This window comes from Trichechus manatus, unplaced genomic scaffold, assembly GCF_000243295.1.
Source record: "Trichechus manatus latirostris isolate Lorelei unplaced genomic scaffold, TriManLat1.0 scaffold00092, whole genome shotgun sequence".
Lineage (NCBI taxonomy): Eukaryota > Metazoa > Chordata > Mammalia > Sirenia > Trichechidae > Trichechus > Trichechus manatus.
Window position 1 is genome coordinate 6152453 of NW_004444028.1, and position 9491 is coordinate 6161943.

General features: G+C 45.7%; 1 protein-coding gene across 4 annotated transcripts in view; it reads right to left on the minus strand.

Moving 5' to 3' along the window:
* VPS8 (VPS8 subunit of CORVET complex) overlaps nt 1-5397 on the minus strand; it is a 227130-nt gene extending 221733 nt beyond the window's left edge. For 2 of the 4 annotated variants that reach the window (XM_023736800.1, XM_023736796.1), the window contains exon 1: nt 5317-5397. The gene's annotated coding sequence lies outside the window, so the exon portion shown is untranslated. Of the gene's footprint in view, nt 1-2036; nt 2193-4511; nt 4663-5316 lie in introns of those variants that run through there. The other 2 variants (XM_023736798.1, XM_023736799.1) reach the window with 2 other exon arrangements.
* Nucleotides 5398-9491: the final 4094 nt, after the last annotated feature.

Genomic DNA, 9491 nt, shown 5'->3' on the forward strand with positions numbered 1-9491 from the left:
TGCACAGGACTTCCTGAGAACCCACATGGCAGTCTCCCAACATGACTCCTTCCCAGGGGATTTTCAAGGGTCCTTTGAGCATTCTCGATTCTCACCTGACTCATGGACTTCCCACACAGACCATGTGTGAAATGCAATGCCCAGTGTGCCGGGATGAGCTGCCTATTTGACCCTGAGTTTCTTCCCAAGAATGGACGTGCTTAGGTAATCACAGCACCCAGAGCGTGGAGCTGTCACTACGAAAACCCCCAAACCGCTCTCTTTCTCTCTCTGTCTTGACAAATGTCTAATATGATGGGAACAGTGACAGTTTAACATTTAGGGGGTGTATACAGAACAACGAATGTTAACCAAAAAAGTGGGGGGTGGGGAGCAGTGCATGGGACCTACACGTGCGCGGTGCCAAGTTACTACCACCAACTGTCAGACACAACCCTCCAGAAGCCCCCATCTGAGAAAAGAAAACTCTATAATCTTCTATCACACTACATAAAAGAACAATAAGAACTAAGTCTAAAAATATCTATATGCTGTATAAATGCTAATGTTATTCATTTTGTATCAATATGTGTATAAGCTGATGAGTGAAGTGAGGGAGAGAAAAGTTCCTCGCTCCTTCCAGCTTCCAATAATCCAATAATAAGAGAATCTTCCTTCAAAGACCCACCCCGACCCCAGAGACCTCCTCCTAGAAGTATGGGCCTTGTGTAGGACAAGATACATTTCCTTTTCCTCTTCTCTGAACTGGTATAGCTGAATTCTTGTAAATTAAATGCACAGAAGATAGGATTCCACTCAGCTATAACCTGAATAGATAGGATACAGGAACCTACGCCATAAGTTTTGAAGCAATTGACTGCTAACCAAAAGGTCAGTGGTTCGAAACTACCAGCGGCTCCAAGGGAGAAAGATGTGGCAGTCTGCTTTCAGAGAGAATTTACAGCCTTGGAAACCCTATGGGGTCACTATGAGCTGGAAACGACTTGGTGGCAGTGAGTTTTTTCCAGTTAGTTTTAACTATCACCTCACTTTCACTTGCTTAGGTATCAAGGAGGATGTGGAGTCAAAAGAGACTTAGTCATTTTTTTTTCCCCTTGCAAGAGGAAGCTTGTTGCTGAACTGCAGAGGAAAAAACAAATCTGAATATGGTTAAAACACCCCCGAAATCCACGGGACTGTCCAGGGGTCTGTGGGGTTACCACAGACTTGTGCTGTGGATGGCAGGGAAAACAGGGCTCACGGAGGAAACCACAGGCGCCGGTCACCACTGGAAGCTTTGTTTTCATAGCTTGACTGACTCCCTGAGAGTTCTTCATCAGCACACGATCGTCTCATCTAAAACGTGAGAATGCTCTACACGCAGAAAATCATACGTGGAAGAATTAAACAGAAGACAAGAGGGTTAGAGAGAGCAGAATGTGAGAAGCAAAGATGGGAGAGGAGTCCCAGACAGAGTGGGAGAAAAATGTAGAACAAAATTCAAAGTCACACACACACACAAAGACCAGGCTTGCTGGTCTGACAGAGACTGGAGAAACCCCGAGAGTATGGCCCCCGGGCACCCTTTTAACTCAGTACTGAAATAACTCCCGAGGTTCACCCTTCAGCCAAAGATTAGACAGGTCTAGGGCCAACAATAACACATATGGGGAATGTGCTTCGTCGTTCAATCATGTACTCGAGACTAAATGGGCACATCAGCCCAAAAGCAAAGACGAGAAGGCAGGAAGGGACAGGAAAACCGGACAAATGGGAACAGGGAACCCAGGGTGGAGAAGGGAAGCATGTTGACACATCGCGGGGTTGGCATCCAATATTACAAAACAATTTGTGTATTAACTGTTTAATGAGAAACTAATTTTCTCTGTAAACTTTCATCTAAAGCACAATTAAAAAAAAAAAAAGATGGGAGAGGAAGATGAAATAAAGATTTGAAAGATGGAGGCAGCTGAGTATACATAAGGCCCACAGAATGGAAGCCAATGTACATTGTCAAGGAAATAAATACGTAGCCTTACACACACAAGAACCCAAACCTGTTGCTGTCGAGTCAATTCCGCCTCACAGCAACCCTACAGGACAGAGCAGAACTGCCCCATAGGGTTTCCAAGGAGTGGCTGGTGGATTTGAACTGTCAACCTTTTGGTGAGCAGCCTGAGCTCTTACCCACTGCGTCACCAGCGCTCCAAGCCCTACACAGTGGTAAGAAAAGAGTACTTCTGCCACAGCCTGAAGACAAAGGGAAGGGGCAGCTACAGAAAAACCGCTGCTGAAAGAATGTTGCAAGAGTCCAGATGGGAGGGGGAAAACGAATGAAGCAAGAATTTGACTTCAAAGGAAAAGAAAAACAATTCCAAGCAATTTCCTAAAAACAAAAAGAAGAAAGAAGTAACTGTAATGAACATCTGCTGCTTACGCTAGCACAGCATCCCTGTCCCCGCCTGAGAGTAACGGCGGAGCACCGGCGGAGCACCGTCTCCACGTTCCCTTTAAGAAACTGCCCCTCCTCCACTCCGACCATCTGATTTTGGCAGCGCCCGTCAATCATGGTACCCTACAGTCCAGCCACAAGAGTAGACACAAGGCAAAGGCCTGGCCACTCAGGGTCCTTCCCTGGGATTTATAAACACTGAAAGCGGGCATTTTCTCTTCACTCTGCGGCGCTTAAGCTTAGATGACATAACACGGAGGCTGCCTACCAAAACCAAAAACCCGCTGCCATTGAGTCGATTCCAACTCATAGCGACTCTACGGGACAAAGTAGAACTGCGCCATAGGGTTTCCAAGGAGTGGCTGGTGGATTTGAACTGCCGACCTTTTGGTTAGCAGCCGAGCTCTTAACCACTGTGCTGAGTCTTTTGTGCGTTTATAACATAGGACAGAATGAGGCTTGCAATTAGAGAAGCAGAGATAAGGGGCTGGGTGGATAGAGGTCCCTTGGAGAGGGGGAGAAATATACAGGGACATCACTTGGATGCAGTCACCCCCAGTCCTTCCTAGATCTGGAGACAATCCCTTTTTCCTTACGTTTGTTTGAATTTAGTTTCTGCCACTTGCAACAGAAAGAATCTTGACTAAAACAAGCCCGAGTGCAATCAGAGTAAACCTAAGAAATTCACAACAGCGAGATCCAAGCAAATCTGTAGTTCCATGCTAGAACAAAGGAGCCCTGGTGGTGCAGTGGTTAAGTGCTCAGCTGCCAACTAGAAGGTGGGCAGTTCGAACCTACCAGCAGCTCCGTGGAAGAAAAGACCTGGGGATTTGCTCCCATAAAGATTTCAGCCTAGGAAACCCTATGGGACAGTTCTACCCTGTCCTATAGGATCACTATGAGTCGGAATCGACTCAGCCGCACACACCGCCACCACCACCACACCAGAACACAGCACACAGTTTAATAATGTTCCACAGAATGAAGGTAATTCAAACATTCATTCGAGATTCAGTTAATAGGTACAGTTTGATCTTAGACATGTACAGATGACACCTGAAGCTGTGGGTCAAAATGATAGCTAAACTTTGCGAAACTTACCAACAGAATAAAAGTTAAGTATGCTTCATTAAGTTCAAAAGGCCTACTTTTCTCTCACATACGTAACTGACATTTGGTATCACAGTGCTTGAGATGTCTATGGAACAGCTTTAAAGGTTACTGGGATACAGCTAAGAATTTCAGTAATCACCAAGGTGCCCCAATATTCTGGAAAACAGAAAATATCCATCTGCGGATGATGTGTCCAGGAACAAAGGAAATATATAAAGGATAATCAGCACACTATTCTGTTAGAGCTCTGGAAAGAATTCTCTCACATACAACTATGTCTCTTTGACTGTATGAAGCCCAACAGTACAATAAAATTTTTTTTTTCCATTTCTCTTTATTCTGTATTCTATGGAATGGACTAGCTATTGCCACAGGTTCAATATCTACCCTCTGCTTAAATTTAACCATGAGCAGACCCAGGTCTTACAGAAACATAGCAGATCCTCCATCTCCATTTCTATTAGATATACTTTAAACATACACCCACACGCCTGAAATATAATTACCCCTCCAAACTCAGACTTCTGGTGCAGAGTGGACCCCACAAACTAACAGCCATGCTTGTTTGCCTTGTTTTTTGGGGGGGTGGGGTGGTAGGGATGGATGCTACAGAGAGACACAAGACTTCATGTCCATTCTAATACCATTTTAGGGAATGGAGGGAATGGAGCCACCACCCATCTGTCACTTCGTCTACCCTGGTGGCTTGTGAGTTGCTATGATGCTGGAAGCTATGCCACCAGTATTTCAAATACCAGCAGAGTCACCCATGGCCAACAGGCTTCAGCAGAGTTTCCAGAGTAAGACAGACTAGAAGAAAGGCCTGGCGATCTACTTCTGAACATCAACCACTGAAAACCCTGTGGATCACAAAAGAACAGTGCCCATCATAGTGCTGGAAGATGAACCCCCTAGGTTGGGAGGCATTTAAAAAATACAGTGGCCACAACAATAAACTCCAGCATACCAACGATCGGGAAGATGGTGCAGGATCGGATAATATCCGCTGTGTTGTATGTGGGGTCCCCACGAGTCAGAGCCGACTCCAGGGCGACTAACAAGATGATGGAGGGGGCATGGCTATTTGAAGAAGGCTCCTCCGGCTATTCCTGTTAACCCACCCCCACGGAACCTCTCATTGCCCCTGCCCCACCCATCCTACCCTCGTGGACGCACACTCGTTCACTCTGGACAACTGTTTCCCTGCTTTCCTAGTTACCAAGCTTAGAGAACTAGCCAGGGCACAGGAGTGGCTTCGAATTTTAGGGGCCCATCTGTCACCCTGCTGCCTGCATCTTGCAGGGGGAGCCAGCCTCACAGGGTACGCACGAAGCCTGAGAGGTGGACACCTCACCTAAGCCTCGGCCTCACTCGGGCAACACACTCATCTCAGTCCTAGGGGATGGGGAAGCCTACACCTGTTCCCCAGGCTGACAGGTGGGTGCACACGTATTCCGGACGCGGGTCAGCTGGCCACCCGCCTGCTAGTGTCCTTCAGCCTCATGTCCACCTGGAACCCAACGAGAGGGAACTGCCCGAGTCGGTTCCGGGGCCAAAGCGGGACACGCCCCTCCGCCCGCAGAGGCGACCCCGCCCGGTGGGCCCGGGTGCAGTAGCCCGGCAGGGGGCTGCTCCGTCCGCTCCCCGAGGCCGCACTGCTGTCGCGCGGGGAAAGGGCCGAGGCTCTGGGAGCGGGCGCGCGCTCTTCCCACCCCGGTAGGGCCCCGACCCCGGTCTCCTCGCCGGCTGGTCCGTTCCGGGAGATTCGTTACCTGAGCTTGCAGCCTTTCCGACCCAGGACCCCGCCCACGTGACCCCACCCCCTGCTGCAGACTCACGCAGGCGCCGTCCCTACCCCTTGCGGCCACACTTCCGCTTTAATGCAAGCACCGTCTCGCTCCGGGGCTGTTCGCGCCTCTAAGCCACGCCCCCATTTAAAGGGCCAGAGACACACTGCCTCGGGCCTTGGGCTTAGTGGATGGTAAACATCTCGGGGAACTGAGGCCCGCAGAGAAGACCATCTAAGCTTTGGCTTGCTACGTCAGAGGAAGAGCGCAGACCAATAAATAGCAGCGCTCGAGAGTTGAAACTAATTCATCTCACTGCCTTCAAAAAAGTGAACTTAACCTTCACCCAACCGTGAAAGAGCAATGATACTCAAGCTTTTGGAATTTGCAACCAGTAAAACTAAAAAAAAAAAAAAAAAAAAAAAAAATTAATCTGTTTTTTTGGAGAACGAACCAAAACCAAAAGACCCACTGCCAAGTAGATTCCGAGTCATAGTGGCGCTGTAGAACAGGACAGAACCGTCCCAGAGGGTTTCCAATCTTTACTGAAGCCGGCTGCCACATCTTTCTTCCGCGGAGCAGCAGGTGGTTTTGAACCGCTGACCTTTCCATTAGCAGCCGATCGCTTCAACTACTCCGCCACCAGGTCTCCTTGAAGACAAACATAACTCTTTATTTTGACAAATATGGACAATAAGAACACACACACCATCTTCTAATTTATCAATATTGCCCTGCAAAAAATATATATACATAAATATAGGAGGGACACACTAGGAATAAAGGAGACATCTTTAAATTGAACAAAATGTATGCTTATTATTCCTCCTGAAGAAGCCAGGACAAACTGGATTTTAGAGCCACTGGGGTAGAGAAGATAATATTGGCCCCAGGGCACAGATCATACACTTGCTGGGGCCAAAGATCAAGAAAACAGAAGCAGGAAGAACACTAGAAGATGCTGCTCTGGGAAGCAGACACAGAGACTACTCGGTCGGGCAAACATTTATAGAGCATCAACCATGTTCGCTACGCTTTTGAACCTTCGAGGGACGCACAGGTGAGTAAGACACAGCCCTGCCCTCCAGGTACTCTCTAAGAACTCAATGTGCAGGCATAACTACAATATAAGGTTTTGAGTGGTATAAGAAAAGTATGGGACTACGCTTGTAGGGTCACAGATGAGGGAAAATGGGAGAACGCTCCGGGGGTGGTGGTGGAGTTTTATCAGGAGCGTGAAGGATTTCAGTAGGCAGAGAACAGAGAGAATGCCTAGCTGAGGGGACAATGGAGTCAAAGGCACGATAAAGCAAGTTTGGGGGGCTGGCTGCTGGCCTGATGTGGCTGTGGTGTGGTCAGTGGCTTTCAAATTCTTGATCTTCACCCACAGTAAGAAATACATTTCAACTAAGAATGAGTATGTATGTAAGTGTCTGTGTACACACACACAGTGTGTATATGGAGTGTATAAATTTTTAAACATATATACATATATCCTGAAACAGTAGTTGCCAGGAATGACAAATTGAAGAGGAATGGCGTCGCGTTCATCGTCAAAAAGAACATCTCAAGATCTATTCTGAAGTACAGTACTGTCACGGATAGGGTAATATCCACACGCCTACAAGGAAGGCCAGTTAATACGACTATTGTTCAAATTTATGCACCAACCACTAAGGTCAAGGAGGAAGAAATTCAAGATTTTTACCAACTTCTGCAGTCTGAAATTGATCAACATGCAATCAAGATGCATTGATAATTAGTGGCAATTGGAATGTGAAAGTTGGAAACAAGAAGGATTGGTAGTTGGAAAATATGGCCTTGGTGATAGAAACGACACTGGTGATTGCAAGATAGAATTTTGCAAGACCAACAACTTCTTCACTGTAAATACCTTTTCTTAATAACATAAACAGTGACTATACGCGTGGACCTCACCAGATGGAATACACAGGAATCAAATCGACTACATCTGTGGAAAGAGAGAATGGAAAACCTCAATCTCATCAGTCAGAACAAGGCCAGGGGCCCACTGTGGAACAGACCATCAGTTGTTCATGTGCAAGTTGAAGTTGAAGTTGAAGAAAATTAGAACAAGTCTAGGAGAGCCAAAGCACAACCTTGAGTATATCCCACCTGAACTTAGAGACCATCTCAAGAATAGATTTGACGCACTGAACACTAATGACATCAAGGACGTTGTACATGAAGAAAGCAAGAGGTCATTAAAAAGACAGGAAAGAAAGAAAAGACCAAACTGATGTCAGAAGAGACTCTGAAATTTGCTCTTGAATGTACAGTAGCTAAAGCAAAAAGAAGAAATGATGAAGAAAAAGAGCTGAACAGAAGATTTCAAAGGGCGGCTGAAGAAGACAAAGTAAAGTATTACAATGAAGTGTGCAAAGACCTGGAGAGAGAAAACCAAAGGGGAAGAACACGCTCGGCATTTCTCAAGCTGAAAGAACTGAAGAAAAAATTCAAGTCTCGAGTTGCAATAGTGAAGGATTCTGCAGGGAAACCACACAGGAAGCATCAAAAGAAGATGGAAGGAATACATACAGTCACTGTACCAAAAAGAATTGGTCAACGTTCACCCATTTCAGGGGGTAGCGTATGATCAAGAACCAATGGTACTGAAGGAAGAGGTCCAAGCTGCAGTGAAGGCATTGGCGAAAAATGAGGCTCCAGAAATTGACGGAATACCAATTGATATGTTTCAACAAACGGATGCAGCACTGGAAGTGCTCCCTCGTCTGTGCCAAGAAATTTGGAAGACAGCTACTTGGCCAACTGACTGGAAGAGATCCATATTTGTACTCATTCCAAAGAAAGGTGATCCAAAAGAATGCAGAGATTGTTGAACAATGTCATTAATGTCACACACAAGTAAAATTTTGCTGAAGATCATTCAAAAGTGGTTGCAGCAGTATATCGACAGGGAACTGCCAGAAATTCAAGCTGGATTCTGAAGAGGATGTGGAACAAGGGATATCATTGCTGATGTCAGATGGATCTTGGCCGAAAGCAGAGTATACCAGAAAGATGTTTACTTGTGTTTTATTGGCTATGTAAAGGCATTCAACCGTGTGGATCATAACAAATTATGGATAACATTGCAAAGAATGGGAATTCCAGAACAGTTAATTGTGCTCATGAGGAACATGTACATAGACCAAGAGACAGTGATTCAAACAGAACGAGGGGATACTGTGTGGTTTAAAGTCAGGAAAGGTGGGAATTAGTGTTATATCCTTTCTCCATACTTATTCAATATGTATACTGAGCAAATAATCCCAGAAGCTGGACCGTATGAAGAAGAACGGGGCATCAGGATTGGAAGACTCATTAATAACCTGCGATATGCAGATGACACAAGCTTGCTTACTGAAAGCGAAGAGGACTTGAAGCACTTACTGATGAAGATCAAAGCCTTCAGTATGGATTACACCTCAACATAAGGAAAACAAAAATCCTCACAACTGGACCAATAAGCAACATCATGATAAATGGAGAAAAGATTGAAGTTGTCAAGGATTTAATTTTACTTGGATACGATTTACGCCCATGGAAGCAGCAGTCAAGAAATCAAAGAACACATTGCACTGGGCAAATCTGCTACAGAAGACCAAGGTGAGCATGGGCTTGTTGTTGCATATGAGGCAACTGAAAACACCATGGCTTGGGTCAGGTGCACCTTAGTCCTTAAAATGACATCTTTGCTTTTTAACACTTTAAAGATTGAAGTTGTCAAAGATTTTATTTTACTTGGATCCGATTAAAGGCATTCGACTGTGTGGATCATAACAAATTATGGATAACATTGCGAAGAATGGGAATTCCAGCACACTCAATTGTGCTCATGAGGAACCTGTACATAAACCAAGAGGCACTCATTCAGGCAGAACAAGGGGATACCGTGTGGTTTAAAGGCAAGAGATGTGTGCGTCAGGGTTGTATCCTTTCAACATACTTATTCAATCTGTATGCTCAGCAGATAATCCGAGAAGCTGGATTATATGGAGAATGCAGCATCAAGACGGGAGGAAGACTCATTAACGACCTGTGCTATGCAGATGACACAACCTTGCTTGCTGAAAGTGAAGAGGACTTGAAGCACTTACTGATGGATCAAAGACTACAGCCTTCAGTATGGATTACAC